The 11,041-nt window shown below is 38.1% G+C and overlaps 1 non-coding gene across 1 annotated transcript; it reads left to right on the top strand.

The window, feature by feature from the left end:
* Positions 1–7,100: 7,100 nt before the first annotated feature.
* Positions 7,101–7,173, top strand: Trnay-aua (transfer RNA tyrosine (anticodon AUA)). Its single transcript has one exon. It is a non-coding gene; the product is annotated as a tRNA-Tyr (tRNA).
* Positions 7,174–11,041: the final 3,868 nt, after the last annotated feature.

Raw genomic sequence — 11,041 nt, 5'->3', positions numbered from 1 at the left:
CTTTCTCGCACTAGTGCGGAAAAGTGCACTTTTCGTGCATATGTCGAAAGTTTAAAGGGCCATATGTACTGTAAAACGTTGTACGATACACGTGCGAATAGGTAATTCGCAACTCGTGTCGATTTAAAACACTCCTTTTAATAATTAAACTTATTTGCCATGATATGTTTTTTATTTACTCGCACAATGCATTGTTAAACATTGTGTGATACACGTGCGTAAAGATGATTTCCGCACTTGTTGCATAAATAGCTATTATGCGCATACTGCGCACTATTATGACTGCCAAAATAATTGGACGTATTTTAAAATCTACAAAACTAGGGAAAAAAAATCATATTATTTAATATTATTTGAGTAGTTTTTAAGTAGTCTATATTATTATATATAGTAGTATATATTTTAAAATTAAAAACTGAAATGGATGTCAAAAAAACTCGCCGGCCGGGTGGTCTAGCGGTCCAAATGTTATTAGCCGCCGAACGCCGCGCCGGTTCGATTCCGGCCTTGATAACCGGAGGCTTTCGAGAATGTACCCTTTTTGAAACTAGTCCACTTATTATTTAAACACTAGAATTATCACTTAAATTAATTAGTAAACACAAAGTGGCCCTATTTGAGTACATACCTAAATGCGCGTGCGCGATGCACTGTGAACGGACCGATTTGAACTGAGCCCGACGCGTGCGTACATACAGCTTTTATAGTTAAGGAAGAATAGTGTGGATATGCCTTTATAAACAATATGTTACCAAAATTTTGTAACTTGTGTAAAGTGTGTAAGGATGATACTACAGTAGCCAAAAAATCAACGCTAGATGAATCATTTGGCTTCACCGCTTAATTTATTTTTGAGTTATCATTTGATCAAAAAAATTGTATCATTAGAAAGCTTTACAACGTTACTATAGGTACCTAGTGATGAATGAAATGTATTAATTTTTTGTTCTATTTTAATGTTCTTTTTTGAAGTTTTTGCAAAATACCGTTAATTACATTATAGGAATTTTCTCGATGTGTTTATACTTTAAGATCAGTGTCTTTAGGCTTCGTCAGAAATATTTTTTCAGAACCCTAGTTTTTATCAGTTTCTATATGGCGGACAAGTGAAGTATCTCGGAAATTGCAAAAACTATTTATTAAATATTTTTGTGTTTACCGAAAGTTACGGGAGTCTGAGATTCTTATTTAAAGATCAAAGTATGCCGGGAAGGCTCTGAACCGGTTTTTTCTTCATACAAAAAATACCCGTATTATTACGTTCTTTTTTGTTGTTTGGTTTATTATTTTATTATTAATGGGACAATCTAATAATACGAAATTGTTATTTAAATACATTATTCAGTCCTACGTAAAGAGCATTAATTAATTAAAAATATTGGGCTATTTCGGGGTTTTTAAAAAAGCCGGCTCCGAGCCCTGGATGCCAGCAAGTAAAAACCAAGATGAAAGCTAAAAGCAGATAACATTACCCTAGACACGTCTACCACTAGCCCATAATCACTTGAATTCAACGACTGAGCAATATAGAAATAAGAATAGAATAGAAATAATTTATTCGTTAACACACACAAATAGAAAGTTATACAGAACAGAGAAACATAAATAAAAGAAAAAGTGCCACGAAATGGTCTCACCTCAGCATGTTGCTGGCGACTTCCAGCGCTGATCTTCCGGTGAGACCATCCGGTGAAACAATCACGACAGGTAACAAGAAAAACAACAAAATTAATATATAATATAACATACAAAAGAGAGAGACAAGTTAAAAATACTTATTACAATAGACACTATTATTACGCTGTTATATCCGGCCGAACTCAGCTTGGCCGTACAATATGGGATAAACACTAATAAATCCTGGGTTCAAAAAACTAGTGCCTAATTTATATATTGGAATTAGGTTCTTGAGCTAATTATTAGCCGTAGCAAAAAGCTGGGACACCGAAATGAGAAAAAGGCGGACTTATTCCTATTGTAGAAATTGTAAATGAAACTATTTAATTTGTAAATTATTTGTAAATAGGCATGTTTTATTTAATAATGTAAACATTCAAAGTTTGAATGTTTACATTATTAAATAAAACATTTGAATTTCAAACACAATGTATTATTGTTTATGTATAAATAAAAATGAAAAAAAAAATAGTATTATAATATTACATTTTGTATACAAAATTACTTCCGCCGTTTTCAAAGACCTTAGTGCATATTGAAGTTCAAATAAAATAAATATAGTAATTATTCAAAGCAAGAAAATAATAGTGGTGCATCCACGTTATGCTAGCGCTCTTCCCACGCAAGCGGTCACCCAGACTATGGAATTGCCACTTTTTACCCGCTTATTAGTAAAACCGATCCGCGATACAGACAGACATACACTTTGTTATTACTTGTTGGTTAATATTGAGCAATTTGTAGGAACGGATCAATTTTCGGAGAAAAAAGTGTGAGAAAATTTGCATTTGCTTGGGAAGTTTTACTGGTAGTAGAGTAAGTGGCCTGTAATGAGCAGCTTTACGAGCTTATATTGTAGGTTTTTTTTAAAATACCACGTCGGTGGCAAACAAGCATACGGCCCGCCTGATGTTAAGCAGTCTCCGTAGCCTATGGACGCCTGCAACTCCAGTAGTGTTACATGCGCGTTGCCGACCCTAACACTCCGCGCCGTCGTGGAGCTCTGGCAACCTTACTTCCCGGCAGGAGCACAACACTATGAGTAGGGTCTAGTGTTATTTGGCTGCGGTTTTCTGTAAGGTGGAGGTACTTCCCCAGCTGGGCTCTGCTCTAGATCTAGAATGATATCCGCTGTGCTGTGCCCTACCACACAAAGCGAGATGACATTCACAGTGCCCATACCTCTCTTTTCAACGTAGTTGATGGACATACCCAGCGGGCTTAGCACGGTTATTGTCATATTGCGCGTGAAATGGTTATTATCATATTGCGCGTGATAGGACTGCTGTCTTCTAACGTTATCGTAAAAAACTGTCATTTTGCGAGCATGGTACCGGGCTACGATAACAATATCCCGTCGATAATGCAAGTAATCGACAATCTTTTTTTTTTCCTTTTCTTGATGGACTTGAGGGCGGTGTTGCCCGTAGCCAATGTCACGTAAAAGGGTAGGAACAAAATAAATGCTCTTAGAGCACGACACTGTTCGGTGGTTGTTGTAGTTGTCTCGTAAAACCGATAGCTGGATTTTACGAGAAGCACGTGGACTACCGGCCGTTGACTCCAAAATGGTGGTTAAACACGCTTTGAGATTAATTCTCCATTCACTGCACACTACCACATTAGATTATTGTATAATAAAGCTATCGATATTACACTTTAAACAATATTAATGAGCAAAAAACAAAGGAATTAATCACGAGGCTACTATCAAGATGGCGTTAGAACCGGAAGTCTCTAATCGACAATCATTCGTTAGTGACCACGATTGTCTATGCCTAGAGTTTTTGAAAGATCCATTCAATAGGTGGCCTTATTCAATTGTCGGACATGTGTCAGATGAAGTTTGAACGCGAATAGCTAGATTTATTATTACACTTCGAAATTATAGGCCATAACACACCATCGTACCGCACCGTGACCTTGGAGCAATTCTAGAGGGTCCTTTACGCTCATGCGCGAATCACGGCGCGAAGCCGCGAACGCGAGTGTGGAGTCTAGTTCGCTATTCAGCGAAATTGACTCCACATTCGCGTTCGCGGCTTCGCGCCGCGATTCGCGCACGAGTGTGGAGGGCCCTTAGGAATAGGGACACAAACAGTGTCCCATATTTCCATGTTTTTCTTTTTTTTTCATGGAAATATGGGACACTTGGCAACACTGGCGCACGTGTGCGGCAGTCTGTAAGGTAGGATCGCACCGTTTTGACTTCGGTGCGATAGTATGGAAGCCCACGCCAGTACTACCTATTCCTAGAACTGCACCAAGGTCATTGTGCGACGCCCCCATAAGTAAGAGCGAGAAAGAGATATCGCTTTCTCGCTCTTACTTATGGATGCGTCGCACAATGACCTTGGTGCGGTGCGACGGTGTGTTACGACCTGTAAAGGCAAATACGTCAAAACGGTGCGAACCTTACAGACTGCCGCACACGTGCGCCAGTGTTGCCAAGTGTCCCATATTTCCATGAAAAACATTCATTCATTCATACATGACTACGATAACAATATCACGTCGGTAATGAAAAAAGTTATCGACAATCATTCGAAAGTGACCACGATTATCTATGCCTAGAGTGTATGTCAATGGCTGGCCTTATTTAAATTTCGGACGTGTGTCGGACAAAGATTGAACACGAATAGTTAGTTTTATTACTACACTTCCAAATTGAAAAGAGTTTAAATGAGTGACAGTTGAGTGACAGCTTTATACAAATTGACTTGCATTATATAGTTTGTCAAAAGGGCCCTCCACACTCATGCGCGAATCGCGGCGCGAAGCCGCGAACGCGAGTTTGGAGTCTAGTTCGCTAATCAGCGAAATCGAATCCACACTTGCGTTCGCGGCTTCGCGCCGCGTAGTCTGGAGCGGGCTAAACATGAATCTAGTATAACATGGATCGGTCTTATGTATCTTTAAGTAGTAGTGACAGAGAGCAATATATTACTTTTTGTCTTTGTCATAGTTTCACTTTTCCACCGCTGCCACAACCGAAATTGTGGCAAACAAATAAGTACGTGACATGTCATGCTTCGTTGCTTGTTTAATTATTGTTGTTTTCTATGAAATTGTGCTTTCTCTTATAAAACATAGTGATGGTTAGCGTTTTGAATTGATAAAATAATGGTGAATTGTTCTGTAATTGGCTGTCATAGCCGCTCTGAGCAAAAATATGAGAACATAACCTTTCACACGTAAGTACGGTATTTTACACCTTCCTCTTAACGCAATATGTGAGAATAACATCGTAAAATTACGTTACACTCAAAGCAATGTAGAATCAAACGATTTCAATAAAAATATCACAATTATTTACGCAAATTAACAAAACATTATTTGTAAAATTATCCGCCCAAATTACGTAGGTTGTTTGTGGTAATCTGTCAGCTACTCAGACGAGTCTGAAGTCAGCCGTTTTTAATCTTCTTCTTAATTTAGCTGCATAACAATCATGTTGGGGATACCAGATGAAGATATCATCATTTTATGGGTAATTTTGACTTAAGTTTTTCATATTTCTAATTCTAAAAAATAAAATAAACAAATGTTGTGAAGATTAAATGTGGTGTACATTAATTGGTGTGAATAATGTGATTGTGATTTGTGATTTCATAAAATTTTAACTCATAATACATTTTATTTTACGTTTTATTTACTAAACATGTTTAGTTTTGTACCACCTGCGCGAATTATAGGAGGTATTTCATTGTTCATACGCCTAAATAGAACGGCCCATTGACATTTATTCAACAATTTTAATACCGTCAAACTTTGCCTCCAGGGTAATCGCCCCAACGTAATTTTTACCAATATGGTACCCCCACGTTTATGACGTCATCTATGTCTATCCCTTACGGGCGCACGCGGTAGCCCGCATCTATGTAATGCTACTCGTAGAGTCGTAGGTCTATGGGGCTAAAGGACCGTCTCATTTCAAACATAGACATTTCAAACAAGAGAGAGAATCATACTATCTTTGTCTTACACTAGTACTAGCACCCAAAAGAAAAGGATGAGTATAGTTTTTTTTGTTCTTATTTACTGATAAGATTTGCTTGACCAACTATAAGGCCCCATACGCACGAGAGCTTAAAAAGCGTTGCGTGTGGGACGCACCCATAAGTAAGAGCGAGAAAGCGATATCTCTTTCTATAAGCTCTCGTGCGAATGGGTGGGGCCTAACATGCACGGATAATTGTGTTCTCTCAACTTAAAGCACACTCGAGCGCGAATCGCGGCGCGAAGCCGCGAACGCAAGTTAATCTAAAGCGAAATCGACTCACGCTCGCGTTCGCGGCTTCGCACCGCGTAGTCTGTAGCGGGCTTAACGTTTTGACAATTGACAATATTGACATTGACAGGCACGCGTGCGCGTCTGAAGAAAATACAACTGACTAGAAGGTCTTCCGGTTCGAGCGCCATCTTGATAGTTAGCATCGTGATTAATTACTTTGTTTTTTGCTCATTAATATTGTTTAAAGTGTAATATCGATAGCTTATTATACAGTAAACTAATGTGGTAGTGTGCAGTAAATGGAGAATTAATTTTGAAGCGCGTTTAACCACCATCTTGGAGTCAACGGCCGGTAGTCCACGTGCTTCTTGTAGTCTAGCTATCGATTTACAAGAGCTAACAAATCACCGTACACTGTCTTGTACAACCGTACAATTTTTGTCGTTTTTAAACCTCTTAATACCTTGATACTGGCGAAATAGTCCCACTGGGCTGAAGCCATAATTTTAAAAGAAGAAGAAGAAGAACTGACTAGAAAAAAATATATACTGATTTGATGTGAAAACTAAAGAAAATGCCACCGATAATGTAAGTTTCTCTAAAGAACAATAATTTATTTATAGAAAAAGTTATAGTTCGTGTAGATTGTTTGACCAATAATCAATAACTGACTTTATCATGAATTTGTTTTTCAGTCGATGACGATGCTTAGGCGCAGAAGAAAATGCTAGCGAAATATATATATATACTCCCTGTTTAGACACGTGGAAAGAATGAGTGGAAAAAGGCTAACAAAGAGAGTGTATAAGGGAGAGGTAGAAACGGGAGTTGGGAAGGGGCAGACCTCGGCGGACTTTTTCTGATCAGATCGGGGAAATCCTGAAGAAAGACCAGGTAGAGCACCCTAAACCGGCGAGCGTGTATGAGGAACGTTATGAAAGTGAAGGTAGCGAAAGAGGTATGTCAGGATCGTAACAAGTGGAAATCCGTGGTCTCTGCCTACCCCTCCGGGAAATAGGCGTGATTATATGTATGTATGTAAGTTTGTTAAACTATCACTAACTGAACGTGAACTTCCAATATTACTTGGAACTCCGGTGGCCGTTTAAGAAGTGTAACACTCTTACGGTAGATATCGCTAGGGTCCCCTAGACCCATATAGTGGGAAGATTTGCTGACTATGGATGAGGTCTTGGTGGCTCAATTGGCAGAGCGCTGGAGTATAGATCCAGAGGCCGTGAGTTCAAGTCTCACCCAAGGCAGTAATTTTTCCACTTTTAAATTTATTCTAAGCTTAATAGCATCGATCGCAGACGTTTCTGCTTGTTAAAAACTACGTAATTATTCATACATTTACTCACACTATAGAAAAAGTGCATAAGGATTCTAACAAATATTAAAAACTTTAAAACCCGTCGACCTCACTCAAAACTTCAAAAACATTTTTTTCTTACCCTGTCTGTACCTATATTCTAGAACCTGGTTTTGTATGCAAGAATCCAAGTTTATTGACAAAAAAGACCACCACACTTTGTGCCATAAATTATGTAGGGCTCCGTGGCTCAGTTGGCAGAAGCGATTGGACCGATGTTCCAATGGTCGCAGATCCGAGTCCTGCCGGAGGTGTAAATTATTCCATTTTTCCTTTAATTTAAAAATCTGGAGTAACGCTCGCATATGTTTCTGCTTTAAAAAAAAGTTAAGTATGGGTATTAGCACATTGTGTGTGTGTGTGTGTGTGTGTGTGTGTGTGTGTGTGTGTGTGTGTGTGTGTGTGTGTGTGTGTGTGTGTGTGTGTGTGTGTGTGTGTGTGTGTGTGTGTGTGGGTGGGTGGGTGGGTGGGTGGGTGTGTGTGTGTGTGTGTGTGTGTGTGTGTGTGTGTGTGGGTGTGTGTGTGTGTGTGTGTGTGTGTGTGTGTGTGTGTTAAGAACATTTCTTACAGGTAGATGTTGCTGAATACTGACAAACAAAAAAAACCCCCTGACTTAAAAACGAGAGCTTTCTAAAAGTGACATTATTTTCTCATAATTTGCCAATGAACCGCCATACTAGCCTGCACCACTATACCTATACAACTCATGACCTCATCTAATCTATTTTGTTTCTGTTTCAGTCATAACATATTAGAGGACACTCAAATTATCGAGGACATGGAAGACTTATTTAGAAAAGGGATAGTCATAAAATTTAGCTATCGAACGAAAGACGAAAAGTTCTTACATTCCGCCTGGAACAAACCTCTCAGCAAGTGGCATGTCCATGCATTTCGAATAGTCAATAGTCAGTGTTTATTTGTAAAACATATGTAGGTGAATCTATTACAGTGTAAAGGATTTTTTTTTACAAACTTAAGTTGCAACGTTGCAATGTATGTATCAACTCCTGCAAGATAAATTAGACCACACTTCCCTGTATTCGATTGAGCTAAAACTTCACATACACTCTTTAAGTTGGGTGATAACATAATACATTATATGAGTTGGGTGATAACGCAATATTATGGTACAGTCAGCTGCAGAGAAAAGGCACCCCCTGCATACAAATTTAAATTTGCATGAACGTGGGGTACCTTTTCCCTGCAGTACCATCGAATATCTGATGATGGACGCAGGAAGTGGTCATATAGGAGGTCATAGAAGGAGATAAAATAACGCAACCGAATTTGTGTCTGGATTTGTTAGAATTGTCTTGATAGGTATTAGCATAGAGTTACTTATACTAGAGCGGTACTGTCATATTAAATTTTGTAACCCCAGTAAATTCACTGCCATCTGTCGACATACTTTAAAACTAAAAATGAAGATTTATAAAAATACGATAAAATGTATTTAGATATATAGATAAATGATTTTTTTTATTTGCATTAATTATTTTTATGATTTTGACCCATGTTCTTTCACTGATATGCGTTAAAATTGTTAAATAATAAACGAAACCGTCAACGCCATCTATACGACTGTAGGCCAAAACTAGTAGCGCCCTCTGAACGAGAATCAAATTGTCTTGATTTTCGAGGCACGTTTTTTCCTTAGACTGTATCCATCTATTGGTATTAGTGAGGGCTAACGCGTATGAATTCGCCGCTAGGGGCGCTAGTGTAGATGGTGGTCTTTTCCATAGTTCGAAATGTCAAATGTCACTTGTCACTTTAATGACTGACAACTGTTCTTTAGTGTTTTGGACCACCATCAACAGAGGCGCCAACTGGTGAGCAAAAAAACGATAGTCCTCTTTGCCTGTTAAAAGAATCGGCAATAAAAACTTGTATCAAAAATATCAGTTTTAACAAAATCCTTATTTCATTTCATTTATTTAACATTAAAAGTCATGTGCATTACAGAAGATGTTAGTAAAATGTAGTCAGTACATTGACACCCGGGTAGGGCACATAATGTTAGTACTTGTGAGGTACCTACAGAGGGCTACAGTTTTTGTGCTCACCAGTTGGCGCCACTGTAGATGTAAATTCTTCTATGCTTATTTTTATAAAATCAATACGACCACATTTCCCTGTATTCGATTGAGCTAAAACTTCACATACATTCTTTAAGTTGGGTGATAACATAATACATTATATAAGTTGGGTGATAACGGAATATTATGGTACAGTCAGCTGCAGAGAAAAGGCACCCCCCTGCATACAAATTTAAATTTGTATGAACGTAGGGTACCTTTTCCCTGCAGTACGATCGAATATCTGATGATGGACGCAGGAAGTGGTCATATAGGAGGTCATAGAAGGAGATAAAATAACGCAACCTAATTTGTGTCTGGATTTGTTAGAATTGTCTTGATAACTATTAGTGAGGGCTAACGCGTATGAATTCGCCGCTAGGGGCGCTAGTGTAGATGGTGGTCTTTTCCATAGTTCGAAATGTCAAATGTCACTTCAATGACTGACAGCTGTTCTTTAGTGTTTTGGACCACCATCAACAGAGGCGCCGGACTTCCGGTTCGAGCGCCATCTTGATAGTTAGCATCGTGATTAATTACTTTGTTTTTTGCTCATTAATATTGTTTAAAGTGTAATATCGATAGCTTATTATACAGTAAACTAATGTGGTAGTGTGCAGTAAATGGTTTAACCACCATCTTGGAGTCAACGGCCGGTAGTCCACGTGCTTCTTGTAAAGTCTAGCTATCGATTTACAAGAGCTAACAAATCACCGTACACTGTCTTGTACAACCGTACAATTTTTGTCGTTTTTAAACCTCTTAATACCTTGATACTGGCGAAATAGTCCCACTGGGCTGAAGCCATAATTTTAAAAGAAGAAGAAGAACAGAGGCGCCAACTGGTGAGCAAAAAAACGATAGTCCTCCTTGCCTGTTAAAAGAATCGGCAATAAAAACTTGTATCAAAAATATCAGTGAACAAAATCCTTATTTCATTTCATTTATTTAACATTAAAAGTCATGTGCATTACAGAAGATGTTAGTAAAATGTAGTCAGTACATTGACACCCGGGTAGGGCACATAATGTTAGTACTTATGAGGTACCTACAGAGGGCTAAAGTTTTTGTGCTCACCAGTTGGCGCCACTGTAGATGTAAATTCTTCTATGCTTATTTTTATAAAATCAATACGTTCTAATATACACAAAGGTATTTTAACGTCTAAATGTGCCATTTTTTCAACTTGTTTAATTTTGCATATATTTTAGTTGGCAGTTTTTATAAACCACTAACATTTATTGAGCTATATCATGTTTACCATGATTAATCAAAGACGAACAAACATTTACCACAATTATGAATAAGGAAGGAGTTAAGTAAATTCCCGATAAAAAAGCTTGAAGCCCCTAAAACTTCTTTGCATTGGACATTTTGAAAGACCTCCATCTACACTCGCGCCCCTAGCGGCGGAATTAAACGCGGTAGCCCTCATTACCTACACTAGAGCGGTACTGTCATAGTAAATCTTGTAACCACAGTAAATTCACTGCCATCTATCGACACACTTTAAAACTAAAAATGAAGATTTATAAAAATACGATAAAATGTATTTAAATATTGATAAATGAGTTTTTTTATTTGCATTAATTATTATTATGATTTTGACCCATGTTCTTTCACTGATATGCGTTAAAATTGTTTTAATGACAAACGAAACCGTCAACGCCATCTATA

This window comes from Cydia strobilella, chromosome 25 (genome assembly GCF_947568885.1).
Source record: "Cydia strobilella chromosome 25, ilCydStro3.1, whole genome shotgun sequence".
Lineage (NCBI taxonomy): Eukaryota > Metazoa > Arthropoda > Insecta > Lepidoptera > Tortricidae > Cydia > Cydia strobilella.
The sequence above is the reverse complement of the archived record's forward strand: the minus strand, read 5'-3'. Positions and strand labels throughout refer to the sequence as shown.